Here is a 19,413-nt window from a genome sequence, read left to right as displayed (position 1 = left end):
GAGATGGACTGAGCCGAGGCACGGACAGAAGACAGTGCCTCGTTGCTAAGAGGTTGTGAATTTGTTTTTGTCGAATTTAAAGTCTGTAATTCTCTTGAAGGTGTTCATCCATCTAGATTCTCATGTAACCTCTGCTTTTACAAATTGAAATTCAGCAGCTTGGTGGGTACTGTTGGCCCTTACACTAGGTGGGGTGTAGATCTTCCCATCGTGTGTGTGAGTAGGAGAGTTAGATCTGAATTTTCCTTGTGGGATAGTGTTTCTCTCTCTCTCTCTCTCTCTCTCTCTCTCTCTCTCTCTCTCTCCCTCTCTCTCTCTTTCTCTCTCTCTTTCCCTTCCCTCTCTTCCTCCCTTCTCTTCTCCTGTCCCCTCCTCCCCTTTTCTTTGAGAAGGGCTTCATGTATTCTAGGCTGTCCTCAAACTCCAAAAATATAGCCAAAGATGACTTTCCTTGAACTTCTGATCCTCCTGCCTCCACCTCCCAAGGGCTAAAATTACCTGTGTGTACCATCACACTCGGTTTGTCCTGGGGATCGAACACCCCACCACCTAAGCTACATTCCCACTACAGGACTGCTTTTAATATCTAATGGTCGATCTGCTCAGGAAAATGTAAGGTAGAGGGAATATCTCTGACCTAGTACCTGAAGTTTGGTGCCAATCCTATCTTGGGGAACAGGAAAGCACTGTCACCCTTTTAATTACAGTCTCTGGTAGAAGAGAGCCTCTCTGATTTGGAGAAAGCCTTTTTTTTTCTTTTAAATCTTATTAACAATAACGTATCCCAGAACTGCAGTAATTACAGGCCTATTCCTGAAGCAATCAAATTGCTTATTTGCAAGAAAGACTGTTTCCTTTCCCTAATGAATACTAACAGTCCTCTGGTGCCTGGAGGTGATGTGTGTGAATGGCCTGCTGTAACAATGAAAAGCGATTATAAATAAATGACACACGGCCGCTCTGTTCTTAAAAATCACCGCGTGATCGGTTTGAGAGACGCGCGCGGAGATGGGACTCGGGAGATTTTGTTTTAATTATTCTGCCCGAAGGGAAACGGTACTTTGTTTTCTGCTGGCACCATCCTACAGAGAAGCTTAAAGAGACTTGGAAAGCACGAGACTATTAATCTCTCTCAAACCACACTGGCAGATACAGGTACCCTCATTTTCGGGGGCGGGGGGAGGGGAGGTGGTTGGGGATAAGAGGTGGGGGTGGGGCCGAGGTGCCGATAGACGGGTGTTTCTGTTCTCAGTGGGATGTTTAAAGGTTCGTTATTATCACATCCCACAGATTTGTCTCTGTGGAGCTGCCGTGACAATAGTTTGCATTTGAAAATCCACCAGAAAGGGGAGCGATGAACGGAAGGTTCTGAAGGGGAATTTTTAATTTTTTAATCTGCCAACTTCCTCGTGTGATTTTCAAACGAGGCTTCTGAGTGTGCATAGACATGCTTGGCGATGTTTCGGTTTGGGGGTCAGGTGATAGGATGGGAAGGTGTGTAAGAAGAGAATTCTCCATTTTAGCTGGTTCGAGATGGACTCGACGTCTGTGCCCCGCCCTGCAGGTTGGTACGTGTGAGCTACAGACCACCGACTAGGCTGCAGTTCTAGCAGCTCAGGACACTGTTGGAATACAGTCTTTCAGAATGTAAACGCAGGGCCTGGTTTTGAGTTGGTACTTGATCCCAGCTGAAGGCAACCACTGCCTAGAGTGGCAGTTTGCAGCTAAATTTTACTGGGGAACACAGTACGGATCCCCAGGAAGCCTCTCAGAGAACATATTGAAAAGACAACTTCTTACCATTTGTTGTTGAAAAAAACGTTGAAAAATAATTTATTCATAATTCATATACGAGAGGCTGCCATTTTGGAACTTCCAATATAATCGAGTCTCCAGGAACCAAGGGGTTTATATTTTGGAACTTCCAATATAATCGAGTCTCCAGGAACCAAGGGGTTTATATTTCCAGATATTCTTTATGACAACCGATGTTATCTATCCATGTTTCCTAGTTGGCTTTTTGATTCTTCTGCCTTCTGCTTCTATTTCTTTGCATGACTTTGACCCATATAACAGTCAGCAGGAGTTAGCAGGCACCCTCCCCCAAACCATAGGAGACTTGTTTCTGGCTAGTTTGGAAGTGAATTCAGAAATTGTTTGCAACACTTTCTGGGGGCTTCACACTACATTCTTTGACAGGTTGAAGCAAATTAACAAATCACGTTGACCCAGTCTCTAGCTAGTTCCATAGAGAAACCACGGAATTGTTTGGATGATAAGCAAATCAGTACATTTATCCAACTTCAGTACCTTATTTTCTCCTTTTATTTTTTTGTATAACCTGAAAATGTCAAACTATAATATCCTGCTTCCTAGTGTACCTTTGATATACCACAGTTTCCCAGTGTGTCAGCATTAAAACATTCACACAGGCATCGGATCTGTTTACCATTATATCCTTCACACTTCTACCTCATTGCTTATCTGTGTTGTTAGGCAGCTAGGGTTCTGTTAAAAACAACAACAACAACAACAACAAAAACAAAAAAACAAAACAACAACAACAACAAAAAAAAAAAAACCACCACAACCACCAGCACTCAGGAGGCAGAGGCAGAGGCAGGTAGATCTCTCTGAGTTCGAAGGCAGCCTGGTTCACATATAGAGTTCTAGAACAGTCAGGTCTATGTAGAAAATGCTCTCAAACAAACAACAAACAGTAATTATAACAAAATCAAGAAATTAAAACCTAGGACATAGCTCAGTGCTGAAGTGTTTGCCTGGCATTTCCCCTGGCCTTCTCGCCATGGCTGGTTAATCTTGACTTTATGTAGGCACAGCTCAAGTTAAACACGCCATGCAATGCCAGTGTTTACATTAAAGAAGTATACAATATGTTTAAAATAAAGAGTCTGTATGGACAATGAGATTCTGTCAGAAAATCAGAGGGATTCAGTGGGTCAGGCTCACCTGAAAAAACAAAGAAAGAGTGAAGAACAGAGGAAGGGAGGGGTGCTCCTAATAGGAAGGAGGTCTCTGAAGACGCTGATATGTGGGGCTCCCTCTGGGCCTGGAACAATTAACGATCAGAAAATGAGAGGGCAGCTTGTGTGCTTCAGGGGTTTGAAGGGACGATAACAGGTGAGAATAATTACTGTCTCATAAAAGAGCCTTCGATTCATGAAGCCCTTCTCCCTGCACCCCTCCTGTGGTGTGTGCAAGGGGTGCTTGTGGCAGTGGGTAAATCCAAATCTTTAAAAGTTAAAAATTTGAGATCTTCAGAGCTTGAATATTTGACATCTTAGAAAATATTACTGTTTGAAGATTCACCAGAGATACACTTCCTGGGGTATTTTTATATTAAAAAAGCACACACACACACACACACACACACCCCAAAACAGAAAACTTTCTCATAGTTAGAAAAGACAAGAGCTATGTTGCTCTTGGGTTTGATTATGACATGTGCCCCATAGGTTCATGTATTTGAGCACTCTGTCCCCAGCTGGTACCTGCTGTTTACATCATGGACTCTTTAGAAGACGGAGCCCTAGTGGAGAAAGTAGGTGACTGGAGGCGGACTTCCGGATTTTACAACTGGACCTACTTCCTGTTCCTTCTCTGCCTCCTGGAGCTTAACACTGTGAGCAGCCACTTCACGCTCCTGCTGTCCTTATCCCGCTACAATGGATGGTGTCCCCTCAGACTGTGAGGAAAAACCAACTCTCAAATCAACATCCAGTGGATTCTTGTCAGGTGTTTTTCTGCACATTGCTGTCTCTCCTGAGGTTGGGATATGAAAGGAGAGCCTCCCATCCCCCAATCTCTTTACTGATTAAATCACTGGGTCAAGGAGAATCTTCCTGAAACATGGGGGATAAAATGAGACAAGAACTTGGTTGTGAGGAAGGTGTGTGCATACGGTGTTTGACCCCAGCAGAAAGCACACAGGCTGTGGGAGAGGGCAGCAGTTTTCTCATTTTACCTGCTGAGAAGATAAGCTGGATGTTTATGTTGATGACAGGGTGGATGTTATTAAACTGAGGGAGGACAACCTGACAGAGACTTAATTAAGGAGCCAGAGAAGTCAATATGTCGGGTACTTAGTGCAGGATAAGAAGGCGTGGGAAAGGAATTTCCCCGTGAGAGGGCCAGTCGTTTTCCCACAAGGAGTCCACAGAGCACTCAGTATCTGAGGTAAAAGATTTTTAGTAACATTTTGGGGTGAAGTTTGTATTGTTTGCAGCCCTTGTGAAAATTCTTCTAGAAGAGAGCCACTTTGGAGGCAGTCTCCTTTCCTAGCCCCGAGGAGGAGCTGAGATCCCCATGTTGGCTGGACAAAGGTCTTTCAGAGGCCAAAGTGGGGACGGCCTAATATAGGATAAGCGTTGAATGAAGCAGCAGAGGCTACCCCTTCACCACCACCACCACTGTCTGGTTTACAACCGTGTTTGTGCACATGCTTCTACATACAAAGTCTTTAAGGAGAGAAAAGAAAGCGAAGTTTCGGGGAGCACCTTTATTTGCAGTGCAATCAGCAGATTCTCCGGTCCTTCATATATTTATTTTTGTAGAGCTGGAGGGTAGAACCCAGGTCCTTTCATGTGTCAGGCAGGCATTTGAGCAGTAAACTAGGGCCCCAGTCTGAGCAATTAACCCTTGTGAACCTTCTTGACTGCTGAGCAGAACTCCTGGCTTTAGCTACAAATATCCAACTCAAAAGAATCATGTGTAGTATGGGTTTTCAGATTCCGTTTAAATCGAGAGTGTGTTTAAAGATCTGTGAAGCCGGAACACAGAGGAGTCGGGGGTATGTGGAGAAAGGAGAACGGGTGGGGATAGCTGAAAGGAGCAGGACTTGGTGGCAACATCTGCAATTGCTGGACTCCAGAAGGATCGAGAGTTGAGAACTGCCTGGGTTACACAGCAAACTCCCTTCTCAAAATAGCCATGGGCCAGGCATGTAGCCCTGTGATAGAGCAGTAGTAAAACACAAATGATGTCTTAGGCTTGATCTCCAGCAGCACACGACTAAGCTAGGATGAAGGAAAGGAGAATGTGAGGAATATCAAGAATCCCCCAGCATAAGAGACCCGACAGCCCTGTGACAGAGGGTTTAGGTCGTGCGTAGTTCTCATTGAAAGAGAGCTTGCGAAAGGCGGTGCAGTCTCATTAAGGGAGAACTAAGGGATGCGTCTGTGGCTTCGACTTTGCATTCTGTTCAGTTATGATCTATAGCCAGATCTTACAAAGCTCGTACAAACCAAGGATTAAGCCTGGGTGCTGTGAGTCTGGCTTACAGCCTTCCTTGTGTCCTCTTTTAGGGGAAAACACCCCTGCCAGATCCCCAGAGACATCTGCAGAAACCACGGTGGGGACAAGCCCCTGAGAAACTTTTGCCTTTGTAGCTGAACCTAAATGCAACCCCACGCAGAATTCAGATGCCGTGCACTTGAGAGGACCAAGTGAGACCTGGAGGTAGGTAGAGTCATGCTCTGTTCAGTTCCTTATCAGGGGGAGATGGGGGTGCACGTCTCGGGTTTGAAGCAGGCAGGAAGCAGTACTCTTGAACTTCAGTCATTTCCATGAAAATGTGTCAATGACCCCCCTCCCTGACAAACTACCAAACCCACCAACAGTGAGGTTGATGAGAGCTGATGTTTTAAATACGTTAGGAATGTGTCTGCGCTTCCCCTGAGTTGGTGGAGAGACTCAGCAGGGCAAGAGGTGCTGAGCATCTACAGAATGGCACTTTCGAGTCTGATAACTTTCTAGAAGAATTAAATGTGCTGTGAAGGATAAATTGCGGTTTGATGGGAGTTGTCTTGTTAAAACGCCATTCCTCCTCCCCAGCAACCTACTTCCCATGTCATTAAGCCAGTTGATTGGCTATGTCTAGACAATGATGATGGTGATTGACTACCTTTATGTGTGGTTGATGCTGGGGGGGGGGGTCCAGGGTGGGGGAAGGGCAGTCGCATCCCCATCTCCCGTGTCTCTTGGAGAGTTGATGATCAAGTCCCCAGCCGTGGCATTAAACACAGCAATAGAACACGGAGGCACAGTGAAGCATTTCCACTGCAGGTTATGAGCTGAGATATAAAATAAGATTTATTCGCAACAATCTGATAGAGAAAATTGAGTCCTGGGAATTGATGTCCTACAAAGGCTTTCTCATCACCCGGGGAGTTGCTACAGGATGTGAGTCACACTGCACGAGGAGAGGATCAGTGGCAGCCGAGACATAAAACTGGAGCTTTGACATTTTCTGCAGCCACTCTTAAAGATAAGGAATTGACCAGTTTGTACAGTGTGAAATATGCTCACAATTACAGTCTTTTCTGATCCAGCTCTGCTCACAGTTGGCTACCTTGGGCTTTTAAATTGATGCTGTCATTCAGCCTTTTTTTTTTTCTTTTTGTTTAATGTGCTTCTTCTGCAAATATGGTACCAAATAAACAACCATCTCCCCAAAATAGCATGCTCCTATTCCCGAAAGGTTTAATCCTAGGACACAATTTCAAATAAATGAGACACAGCACCCACCGTTTCACTTCTTATTTCTTTTTTTTTTTTTTTGGTTCTTTTTTTCGGAGCTGGGGATCGAACCCAGGGCCTTGCGCTTCCTAGGTAAGCGCTCTACCACTGAGCTAAATCCCCAGCCCTCACTTCTTATTTCTTAAATTCTCTGAGAAACACCGTTGCCATGCGAATGTAATGGCGTGATAAATCCAAGTGAATATTTTTAAATGCAACGGGAACCAAGAAGTGTTACGTTAAATTTTCCTTGCTCAGTATTCATTCAGACGGCAACATTGTCTCAGTTTTAATGTGTGTCTGATACTGATAGGCTACGTTCAGAAAGAAGATATATGTGACCTTTCAGTTTGTATGTAATCCAACCAGTGCTTCCAGAATACTTTCAATGTCTCCACATGTTTGTCTCCACATGACAGGTCCTGGGCAGAACTAAAAACAATGTACCAGCTTATAAACCTGACAGAGCTTTGCCCGAATCAGGACCTCCCTCCCTCCCTCCCTCCCTCCCTCCCTCCCCCTCCCTCCCCTCCCCTCCCTTTCCCTTTCTCTTCCCTCCCTCCCTCCCTCCCTCCCTCCCTCCCTCCCTTCCTTCCTTCCCCCCTCCCTCCCTCCCTCCCTTCCTCCCTCCCTCCCTCCTCCCTTCCTTCCTTTCCTTCTTGTTAAGTTACATTAATTTGAACACAGTAAAATATCCATCAGAATGCAAACCCTTTAGGCAGGAACTCAGTGGCCGAGTCCTTGCTCATTTTGGTGATATCCTGCTCTCCAACACCAGCTCCTTATCAGTGTGAGAAAGTTTTTAAAAAATGAATGGAGATTCCAGTCAGACTAGAAAGTCTGGATCATCCGTTGTTTCTTTGTTGGATCATTAAGATTAAGTTTAAAGCCAAGACCAAACCCTTTATTTCGAAGCAATTATAGTCTCATAGAGAGTTGCAAAACTATGAGTTCTGTGTGCTCTTCTGTCTTCCTCCAGTTGTGGCATCTTATATAATCATGGCTCGAAGTAAGAAGCCCGTGTATTGTCATCGGCTGATGATGTTAACTAGACCAGAGAGACTCACGCAGTGTCAGTAGTTTTTCTATGTTCTCATTTGTATATGTGTACGTTTGTAGTCCTGTGGGTCTTTTTTTTAAATGGTGCTAGGAGTTGAACCTGGGGCCTCGGGTATGCTCAGTAAATGATCCTCTGCTGAGCTATAACCCCCTTATACTTCTATCAGCACAGGCCTATTACCACCATTCCAATCTCTGCTCAGAACAGTAGCATTGATACAAAACCCTCCCAGCTCTGTCACTTCACTGCAGTATTCCTGTCCCTAGCCCCTACTCAGTTCTCTACCTCCACATTTTCCTGTATTTTGAGACTGGACTCAGGTTTCTGAGTCTCTTGTTGAGATGTCTGAGATGTGTAGCATGTACTGCTATGTTTGGCTTCATTGGGTTTTCTGTATTTTATTTTCTGACACCATCTCCACACTTCTGAAATTTCACGGATGTTAGTAAGTGGAATCATACAGTATATGTTGTTGTTTGAGGGTGTTCCCAAAATCTTTTCATGCTAGAAACTGTTTTCGATTTTTACATTTTTCTCTTATGGAAAACAGATTTTTTATACAGTATGTTCTGTTATTGTTTTCCCTCCTCTCTCTTCCCCCAGATTCTTCCCACCTCCCATCTGAACCCATACCCTTTCTTTCTCTGTTTAGGAAATAAACAGGCTTATAAAGAAGAAGAAGAAAATAATTTAAATTAAACAAAACCTGATAAACGTATAGTGTAAAACAAACAAAACAAACAGACAGACAGAAGAAAAGGAGCCAAAGAAGAGACACACAAAACACATCTAGATGCAGAAGTACACACAGTCACAAACACAGAAATTTCATAAAAGCAAAAAAATCACAAGCCATAATATATATGCAAAAGACCTGTAAGGTTAAAAAAAACAAACAAAACACAAAAAAATCTTGACAAACATTTTGAGACAAGGAACCTCCAAAAAAAGCCACTGTGTTCTATTGGTGACAGCTTCTGTATTAGGGGTGGGGCTTGTGGCCACTTCCTCTCTCAGCTCTGCGACCCCATCTGGTGCAAGCCTGTGCATGCTGCCACGCTCTCTCTGACTTCATATGTGCACTGGTCCTGCTGTGTTTCCTAGGTGTCCTCTGTCCCCTCTGTCCCTTGGACTCTTTCCACTTTTCCTCAGGGAAGGGATTTCATGGAGACATCCCTTTTACAACTGAGTGTTTGATCCATGGTCTCTCACTCTCTGCTCATTGTCTGGCTGTTGGGCATTTGTTGACATCTTTCTCAGGAGGAAGCTTTTCTGATTGTGCCTGAGCAAGGCAATGGTCTCTGAGTACAGAGGAATGTCATTAGGAGCCATTTTATTGCTGTGTTTCTTTAGTAGAACAGTAGTATTTGGTTTCTCTTAGGTCTCTGGAATGTTTAGACTCAGATTCTTGGCCACCCAAGCAGAGTTAGAAATGGATTTTCTCTCATGAGGTGGGTCTTCAATCCAGTCAGATCTTGAATGGTCTCTCCCACAAACTTCCTGTCACAGTTGAACCAGTGCATCTTGAAGGTAGGACACGACTGCAGATCCAAGGTTTTATAGCTGAGTTGGTTGCCTTTCTCCTTTGGTCGCATGCAGAGTATCTATCTTCTGGTGCCAAGAACACTAGCCTTAGGGCGCAGGCTCTAGGCGGGCACCAGCTCAACTTCTCCATGTTCAGGAAGTTGTGTGGCTGTTGTCTCCAGCAATGGTGCCTTACCATCAGCTTGAGGAGAACAACCAATAGCTGTGGCAACAGCCTAGGTTGTTTGGGGGTTCCCATTAGCCCCCTTTAGCAAACAACTCACACACACACACACACACACACACACACACACACACACACACACACAGTTCCCAGTATTGGGAGTTTCATGTGGTGGAGAGGTGTCTAGATGGGGCTCTGCTTTTTCCACTATTTGGGCAGTTCCATTTGCATCTCCTTCATTTATATTTCTTTATGTTTTAGGAAAGGTCTACTGTATTTCCACATAGGATTTCCAACAATTCCTCCAATGGCCCTTTGCTTTAGCCATCCCTCTCTCTAGTCTCTGCCTTACTCCTTTTCTCCCACTTCTTATTTGATCCTCCTGTTCTCATCAATCCATATCTATCTACTCTATTTCCCCTTCCTAGGGAGATCCCTCCCTCATTACTTGACCCTTACTCCATACACCTATACCAAATTTCTGTACTTGCATAGATTATGCTTATCAAAGACTTAACAGCTAATGTCCATATATAAGGGAATACAAACCACATTTGTCTTTCTGGGTCTGTGTTACCACACTCAGGATTTAAATTTTTAGCTCCATCCATTTACCTGTGAATCTCAATTTTAACGCCTGAGTAATAATATTCATTGTATAAATGTACCCCGTTTTCTCTATCCATTAATCTATTGGTAGATATTTAGGCTGTTTTCAATTTCCATCTACTATGTAGAGAGGCACTGAGCATGGTTGAGCAAATGTCTCTGTGGTAGGATGAAGCATCCTTTGGGTATATGACTGAGAGTGGTATAGCTGGATCTTGAGGTAGATTGATTCCACATTCCTGAGAAACTGTCACACTTATTTTCATGGTGGCTATATAAGTTTGCACTCCCATCAGCAATGGAGGAGTCTTCCCTTTATTCCACACCCTTGACAGCATGAGCTGATGTTCAATTGATCTTAGTCATTCTGACAAGTTTAAGATGAAATCTCAAAGACTTTTTGATTTGCATTTTTCTAATGCTAAGGATGTTGACTATTTCTGTAAATGCTTCTCAGCCACTGAGTTTTCTCCTTTGAGAATTTTGTTTAGATCTGTATCCCATTTTAATTAAGTTATTTGTTTTCTTGGTGTCCAATTTTTTAATTCTTTATATATTTTAGATATCACATGTGCAATTGGTGAAAGTATTTCCTTGATCAGTAGGCTGCAACTCCGTCTGAGTGATGGTATCCTTTGTCTTACAGAAGGTTCTCAGTTTCATGAGATCCCATTTATCTGCCGTTGTTCTTAGTGACGGTGCTATTGGTATTCTGTTCAGAAAGTCTTTTCCTGTGCCAATGAGTTCAAGGGCATTCTCCACTTTCTCTTCTATCAATGTATCTGGCTTTATGGTCTTTGATCCACTGGAGACGAGTTTTGTGGAAGGTGAGAAGTATGGATCTATTGCATTCTTCTCGATCCAGCCACCTAGATCAACTAGCACCATTTGTCAAAGATGCTGTCTTTTTTCCAGTGTGTGTGTGTGTGTGTGTGTGTGTGTGGTGTCCATAGGTATGTGAATTTATGCTTGGGTCATCAATTCAATTCCATGGATCATGTGTCTGTTTTTGTGCCAATACCATGCTATTTATATTACTATAGCTTTGCAGCACAATTTGAGATGGGCCAGTGATAACTCCAGCAGTACTTTTAATATTCAGGATGTGTTTGCTATCTTGAGTTTGTTGTGTTTCCAAATGTAGCTGAAAACTGTCTTTTAAAGGTCTGTGAGGAATTGTGTTGGATGTTGATGCTTTTGGTAGGATGACCATTTTCACTCTGAATCCTACTTATCCATGACCACAGGAGAGCTTTGTATCTTCTGATATCGTCTTCAATGTCTTTCTTCAATGTCCCAAAGGTTTTACCATACAAGTCTTTTACTTGCTTGGTTAGTGTTACCCTGATTTTTGTTGCTGTTTGGCTATTGTGAGAGTTATTGTTTCTCTGACTTCTTTCTCGATCCCTTTGTGTATGGTAAAACTTCATATTCTTGCATATTAATTTTGTATCCTATTTTGCTAAATGTGTTTATGGGCTATAGAAGTTTCCTGATAGAATTTTTAGGGTCACTTGTATATACAACCATACCATCTGTAAATAAAGATAACTTTGAGTTCTTCCCGTGCTGTTTGGATTCCCTTGGTGGCCTTTGGTTGTCTTGTTGCTCTAGCTAAGACTTCAAGTTCTATATTGAATAGGTATGGAAAGAGTGGACAGCCCTGTCCTGTTCCTGATTTTCATGGAATTGCTTTGAGTTTCTCTCCACTTAAGGTTGATGTTGGCTATGGGCTTGCTGTAAATCACTTCTATTTTCTGAGGTATGCTGCTTGTATTCTAGTATCCCCAGAACTTTTTCATGAAGAGGTGTTAGATTTTGTCAAAGGCCTTTCCTGAATCTAATGAGATTATCATGTTTTTTTCTTTCAATTTGTCTATATGGTAGATTACACTTATTGATTTATACATATTGAACCATCCCTGCATCTCTGGAATGAAGTCAACTTGATCATGGTAGATGATCTTTTTGATGTATTAGACTAATCCTTGGGTTCATATGTTGTTGGTATTTGCAGGTGGGCCACTGTAAGGGTCAGATCTATCCATAAAGGTGTGCCCTCACGTTACTGTCCAGGGCCCTGCAAGCATCATGGGGACATTCCTATGGAGCATAAGACTTATGTATTATGGAGATATGAAGGATAAATAGCCAGAGACATCTAGAAGGGGCCCTGGTGAGAGAGGGAGGGAAAGAGAGGGAGCAAAAAGAATACCTGGGAGCCAGAGACTAAGAGGCCAAATGCACTAAGAGACTGGTAGCCAAAATGGTTGAAGTTATATTGGGATCAGAGGTTAGAGAGTAGAAGTCCAGCCTAGTCCCTAGGCTGGAGAGTTTGAGGGTAGGGAGTGAGGTGAGACTTACCAAGGAGAGCCAGGGCTCTGTAGCAGAGGACGGAAGGCTAGGGGCCACTTTGATTTGTTAAATAGGCACCTCGGTTAGCCATTTGTCTTAAATCTGTGACCTAACAGAAAAGATCTGTTTGGGAGGGGAAGACTGAAACTCAGGCCACGCCCCCACCCACCCCCCCCCCCCCCCGGCCCTGGGCGAAGAGACACCTTATTGTTGGTGATGTTCTCAGTCAGTCAGCAGCAGAGCACATGGCCTTCCTTTGTTCATCCTAGCTTAATGCCCAAGTTGTCTTATGCCTAGGACTCATAAAAGTAAAATCAAATCAAATCAAGTCCAGCCAAGGCAGCCCAGGAGGAGGAAGACAGACAGACATCTGCCGACCATCATGCTACCTACAGACCTGCCCTCCAGCACAAGGCACAGGTAAGCCGTAGATGCTTGCTTTGGCCACACCTTGCAGTACAGCATGGGTGGAGGAAAGGCACCCAGTGTCCTGCTAGGCAAGTGGGCAGACTGCAGCAGTACCCATTATAATGAGTGAGCATGTAGTGGCCAGATGGGAGAGAAAGAAGTGAAGCATCTTGAGCATTATGAAAAGAGATGGAACTGGAGAATAGAGCACAGGGAGGAGAAGACGACTGTGAGTGGCCAGCTCTGTCACCTGAGACCATGGTAAAGTCCCAGCCCAAGCTGCCACTGAGATTCATGTCTCAGTCAGTGACTGTGTAGCTTCAGGAGTCAGTGTCGGTGAATCACAGCAGCACAAGAGAACATGGGGTGTCTCTGGTTAGGACAGCCACCAGGAACTACATGGATGCGCAGGGGCTGTGCAGTGAGGAGCCCTACCCCTCACTGGATGCCGCATTCTGGAGAGCTGGCCTCATCTCTCACTGGCTGAAGTCCTAGCCAGAGCAATTAGACAACAAATGGAGGTCAAAGGGGTACAAACTCGAAAGGAAGAAGTTAAAATATCACTACCTACAGATGATATGATAGTATACTTAAGTGACCCCCATAATCCCACCAGAGAACTACAACTGACAACTTCAGCAAAGTGGCTGGATATAAAATTAACTCAAACAAATCAGTAGCCTTCCTCTACTCAAAGGATAAACAGGCTGAGAAAGAAATTAGGGAAATGACACCCTTCACAAGAGTCACAAATAACATAAAATACCTTGGTGTGACTCAATCCAAGCAAGTGAAAGATCTGTATGACAAGAACTTCAAGTCTCTGAAGAAATTGAAGAGGATCTCAGAAGAAAGATCTCCTATGCCCATGGTTGGCAAGATTAATATAGTAAAAATGGCCATCTTGCCAAAAGCAATCTACAGATTCAAAGCAATCTCCATGAAAATTCCAACTCAGTTTTTCATAGAGTTAGAAAGAGCAATTTGCAAATTCATTTGGAATAACAAAGAACCCAGGATAGCAGAAAAACTATTCTCAACAATAAAAGAACTTCTGGGGGGGGGGAACCATCACTAAACTCAAGCTGTATTACAGAGCAATCATGATAAAAACTGTATGGTATTGGTACAGACACAGGTAGATTGATCAGTAGAACAGAACTGAAGACCCAGAAATGAACCCACACACCTATGGTCACTTGATCTTTGACAAAGGATCTAAAACCATCAAATGGAAAAAGGACAGCATTTTCAACAAATGGTGCTGGTTCAACTGGAGGTCAGCATGTAGAAGAATGCAAATTGACCCATTCTTATCTCCTTGTACAAAGCTCAAGTCCAAGTGGATCAAAGACCTCCTCATAAAACCAGATACACTGAAACTAATAGAAGAAAAGGTGGGGAAGAGTCTCAAACACATAGAGGCATAGAGGAAAATTTCCTGAACAGAATACCAATAGCTTAGGCTCTAAATTCAAGAATTGACAAATGCAACCTCATAAAATTGCAAAGCTTCTGTAAGGTAAAGGACACTGTCAATAAGACAAAATGGCAACCAACAGATTGGGAAAAGATCTTTACCAATCCTACTTTCAATAAAAGGATACTATCTAATATATGCAAAGAACTCAAGAAATTAGACTCCAGAGAGCCAAATAGTCCTATTTTTTAAATGGGGTACAGAGCTAAACAAAGAATTCTCAACTGAGGACTATCAAATGGCCAAGAAGCACCTAAATAAACATTCAACATCCTTCATCATCAGGGAAATGCAAATCAAAGCAACCCTGAGATTTCACCTCACACCAGTCAGAATGGCTAAGATCAAAAACTCAGGTGACAGCAGATGCTGGTGAGGATGTGGAGAAAGAGGAACACTCCTTCATTGTTGGTGGGATTGCAAGCTGGTACAACCTCTCTGGACATCAGTCTGGCGGTTCCTCAGCAAATTGGACATTGCACTACCAGAGGACCCACCTATACTATTCCTGGGCATATACCAAAAAGATGTTCCAGCATATAACAAAGACATATGCTTCATTATGTTCATATCAGCCTTATTTATAATAGCCAGAAGCTGGAAAGAACCCAGATGCCCTTCAACAAAGGAAAGGGCACAGAAAATGTGGTACATCAACACAAAGGAGTACTACTCAGCTATTAAAAACAATGACTACATGAAATTCCTAGGCAAATGGATGGGCTGCTCCTCTATTAGGAACTCTCACACTCTTGAGGGCCACAAAGTGGCCACTGTGGGGATCTTGTACACTGTCTCATAGGCACCCCAACACCAATTTCAGACACGGGTTCATATCGAGTTGTAGCCATTTTTGGAGCAAGGGATCTTAGGCTTGGCCAAGAGCTGTGGAGGTGGCCTTTTATCTGGGCCCAGGGGCCAGTTCCTGCAGCACCATATACCAGGGGTTGGTTTCCGGGCAGCTGGACGCCTCGGGCCAGACCATAGACATGGTCTCACCCCCACCCTCACCATGTGACCAGATGCCAGAGAGGCATGAGGAAACCCACTCTTACCTTTTATTGCTGGCTCATATGTCCCACTGTATGAAGCTAAGGTTCATTTAACCATTCCTTCATGTTTTGACATAGACACTTGGATAGGCCTTGGGCTTTCACTATAACAGATGGAAATGCTATAAATATTCATGGGACGATTATTTTGTGTGTGTGTCAACATAGGTTTTAACTTCCCTGGGATTAATTTCCCAAAGTAAATGATTGCTAGAGTGTGCAGAAAGGACTGGTTTGGTTTTATAAGAAACTGCCAGTATCCCCAAATACACTTTATATTTTTACCATCCTTTAAATAGGATCTCATGTAGCTTAGGCTGGCCTCTAGCTGTCTAGATAGCCAAAAATGGCCTTGCATTTTTGATCCTCTCACGTCTACTTTGCATGTGCGTGGATTCCAGGCATATGACAATTTGCATCCTTGGCAGTGCCAAACCTTTTTAGATAGGCAAATGTACATCAAAATATTTGGAGAAGTCACACAAAGGTCACACACAACCTGAGCTGAGTGTGGGAACACAGATAATTGGCCTCTTTATAGTCTCCAGAGCATTGTCGAAGGGCTGGCATGGCAATATTGATTACAAATTTATCCAGGTCCAATAGCCAGCAGCCACACATCAGTTAGCAACACATGAGAGAAAAGACAACTGCAGTCATTGACTTCATCCAAATCAGAACAAGACGTCCTGACATCAGTGTATTCGGAGGTTCAAAGATGATAGCTGCCACCAGCCCAGGAGTCATGTCCACGTGAAGAACTGAGAAATGCCATTGTTTATTGAAGGGAGGAAAATGTTCCCCCAGGAACACACAGTCCTCTGGCTTTCCTGTTTCCCAGAACACCAACTCGGGGCTTGTTAGGTTTGGGTTATGATTTGAGGGTATTGCTCAAAGGGTATTGTTAGACGTTTGATCCCCCAGCAGGGCCTGCTGGACTGGAAGAATCACAGATTGGGGCCCAGTTGTTAAGGTGATTAGGCCATCGGTGAGTGCTGCCTGGAAGGGGTTAGTTCCCTGGTTAGTTCCTGCTAGAGCAGTTGTTGTGATACAGAAAGAACAAGCTTTGCCCCCAAATGATCCTGGCTTTCTCTCTCACCACCTGGCCTCTTTCATTCTGCCCCACCATGAAATTACTCACCGTATTATTTCCTATTTCCCATTGCTAGAGGGAAAATGAGGAATGCATCTGAAGGAAGGAAGGCTTTAATTTGGGTCACAGTTTGAGTTGATACAGTTCATCGTGGCAGAGAAGGCACAGTACTGGGGCCAGGAGGCAACTAGGTATATTTTGTCTGCAGTCAGGAAGCAGAGAGGGATAAACGTTGACCGCTTATCTGGCTTTTTCTTTCCTTTTCAATTCAGCTCAGGACCACAGCTGATGGTTTGCTGCTGCCCATATTCAGAAATGTCTGCCATCCTGTTAAGCCTCTCTGGCAGTACCCTCCCACATACTCCCAGAGGTGCCTCCTATGTGAGTCCAGATGCAGTCAAGATGACAATGAGGGTTAACCACCATTTCACCACACTGTGATGTAGCTAGGAGATGCCGATTGGAGGGAAACAATTGCTGGTACCATGCTCTTAAACCTCCAAAATGGTTAAATAAACTCGGGGTTTAAAAAAAGATATTTTAAGGTTGTTGTTTGCATTGATGTTTTGCCTGCGTGTGTGTCTTTATGAAGGTGCAGATCCTCTGGAACTGGAGTTACAGACAGTTGTGAGCTGCCATGGGGGTTCTGGGAACTTAACCTGCCTCCTCTGGAGAAGCAGCTACTGCTCTTAACCCCTGAGCCGTCTTTCCAGCCTCCATAAACTTGTCTTATAAATAAAGTGCTTAGCCTTAAGCGTTTTGTTACAGTCACAGAAAATAGAGTAATACAGACCCTCATGGTTGGAACATTATAGAGAGAAGATGAATTCTCTTAGAATTCTGGTTGGATCAGAAAGAAATTTGTTACTATAATGAAAATGAATATAAAATGGAGAATGAAAGAGTAAAGATATTCTTCTTTCAGGGCATAGAACCGATATATTGTTACCTCTATATATCGAACAGCGACCCTTTATGCAATGGCTCTACCACAGTCACTGTGTGATTTTACTTCTCGTGGCAGGTAGAATCGTTTTGTGATTTGGACATAGTTTCTGCCTGTCACCAAAAGCTCATGTGTTAGAAGCTTGATCCCCAGTGTGTGAACATAAATGATGTAGGAATCTAAATATACTGGGCTTAAACCCAGGGCTTCAGACACACTGGGCAAGTAGTATATCACTGAGAACATCTTTATACCTCTTGGTGGTGCCTGTTAGAGTCTGATTCCATGGAGAAGCCATTGGGAGTACTACCCTTAGAGGAAATTGTACAGTGTTATAGTGTTCGGATTAAATTTTGAGAGAAGATAGTAAGGTAGCCCTGCCCTTGCTGTCTGATTCCGTATCCCTCTCTCTTACACAGGGTACTGCCCTGTGGTACCATCTGCCACGAGTTTCTCACCAGAGCTGCTCAGAAGCTCCGGTATCATATTCCTGAAACTATTCAGCCACGGGTGTTTTGTTATAGTAACAGAAAATACACTGGTAGAAACTCTCACCGTGGTATTTATTATTATCTAGCAGCCTTGCATATTTTGCAATAAAAGCAGAAAATAGACCAGTACAATCTCTCACAGTCATATTTACCCGGAGATAACAGGAAGTGGGGGAGGGAGTAGAATAAGACTTTATTTTTATGGATATGATCAGATTACTGACAGAATTTTCACTTAAATCGTATTACCCTAACCTTGGCAGTGTTATCCTGTTAGCTGCTAGGGAGGCTGGGAACTATGGCCTGGATTCTAGAAAGCTACCTCCCTAACCACAGCTTCTATTACCAGAACAGGGTTACAGGTTTGGGGAGTAACTAGCAGAACTTAGTCTTCTAGTTTGAGCCGGAACAGATGGGACAGTTCAGGGTGTTGGTTCTCAGCCAGAAGCAACTTTGTTCACTGGAGGACGTTTGACAATGTCAAGCTGACATTGGCTGCCCCACCCGCATCATGTGCACAGCTAGCATCCAGCAGGAAGATGCTGGTATGTATTTTGCCCTGTATAGTTCAAGCCCCCTATGAAGACATTGCGTGACCCAAACCAGCCAGAGTACAGAAGCTGAGAAACCCTGATTCAAGGTATCCCCTCATGCCTCGGCCTGTGTGAACAATATCTTTTGGCTCTCATTTCATGCTTTCCTAGAAAAAACATGCTTGTAGGTAAGATGTGGGTAATATGCCTGGACTCCCAGCAACATAGAATCAGAACTGTGAGGATTATAGCACAAGGGGCATTTGCTGTGGGTCCTTCTTACTACAGAAGCCCAATGCATAGCTACTTGCATAGAATTCCACAGTCTCTATCACCAACCGAGTTCAGTTCTAACAAGAAAGATTTTCTTCTCTAGCTAGTTAATAATATATAATCTCTCACTGATGCACAGGAAAGGAGGAAAACTATTCAATTAAAGACAAGTGCAATTTTGTATAATTAATCATAGTCTTCTTCAGAGGAAATAAAAATAATTTGTTCTAAGAAGGAGGAACCCATAATTATTCAGTGAGGAGGAAAACCCATTCATTCATACATCATATTTACTCTGAATGGTGTAGTGCATTGCAGCTCTCACTGTGAGACTCAGGCATGGCGAAGCATGCAGTAAATCTTGTCATTTCTGGTTCTGATAATCTGCTATAATGATAGATTAAAAATGCAGTTTGGCATTTCAGGATATAAATCTCTAATAACCAACCTCAGAGAAGGCACCAAACCCTCCAGAGAGATTTTCAACATGAGACGATGACACTTCTTAATAAACTCAGGATTAGTGATGTAACTTGTCACCCATCCAGCCAGAAGAAGAAAATGGCACGGTTGCTACGGTGACCACTCTGAAGTTGTGTTCTATAAATCTACGTAATCCACTTCGGGAAGTTCTCCCCTGGGATGAAGATGTACGGTGTGTCAGCCATGCATCACAGAAACCTTTTCTTACTTAAGGTGGTTATTTAGACACCAGACATTTTTCTTACAGACAAAGGCAAGCATATTGTCCTTTGCTGCCTATTTTCCTGGGCAGAGCACTTTACTTCTAGGGCTTTCACGGAATTTCATTTGTGGTGTGTGTGTGTGTGTGTGTGTGTGTATGTGTGTGTGTGTATTTTATGTATGA

The 19,413-nt window shown here is 43.4% G+C and overlaps 1 protein-coding gene across 3 annotated transcripts in view; it reads left to right on the top strand.

Moving 5' to 3' along the window:
- Positions 1–901: 901 nt before the first annotated feature.
- The window catches only part of Cbr4 (carbonyl reductase 4), a 69,334-nt gene continuing 50,822 nt past the window's right edge, over positions 902–19,413 (top strand). The window contains exons 1-3 of one of the 3 annotated variants that reach the window (XM_039094609.2): positions 902–1,155; positions 3,477–3,643; positions 5,325–5,478. The gene's annotated coding sequence lies outside the window, so the exon portion shown is untranslated. Of the gene's footprint in view, positions 1,156–3,476; positions 3,757–5,324; positions 5,479–19,413 lie in introns of all 3 variants that reach the window. The other 2 variants (XM_039094607.2, XM_039094606.2) reach the window with 2 other exon arrangements.

This window comes from Rattus norvegicus, chromosome 16 (genome assembly GCF_036323735.1).
Source record: "Rattus norvegicus strain BN/NHsdMcwi chromosome 16, GRCr8, whole genome shotgun sequence".
Taxonomy (NCBI): domain Eukaryota; kingdom Metazoa; phylum Chordata; class Mammalia; order Rodentia; family Muridae; genus Rattus; species Rattus norvegicus.
The sequence above is the reverse complement of the archived record's forward strand: the minus strand, read 5'-3'. Positions and strand labels throughout refer to the sequence as shown.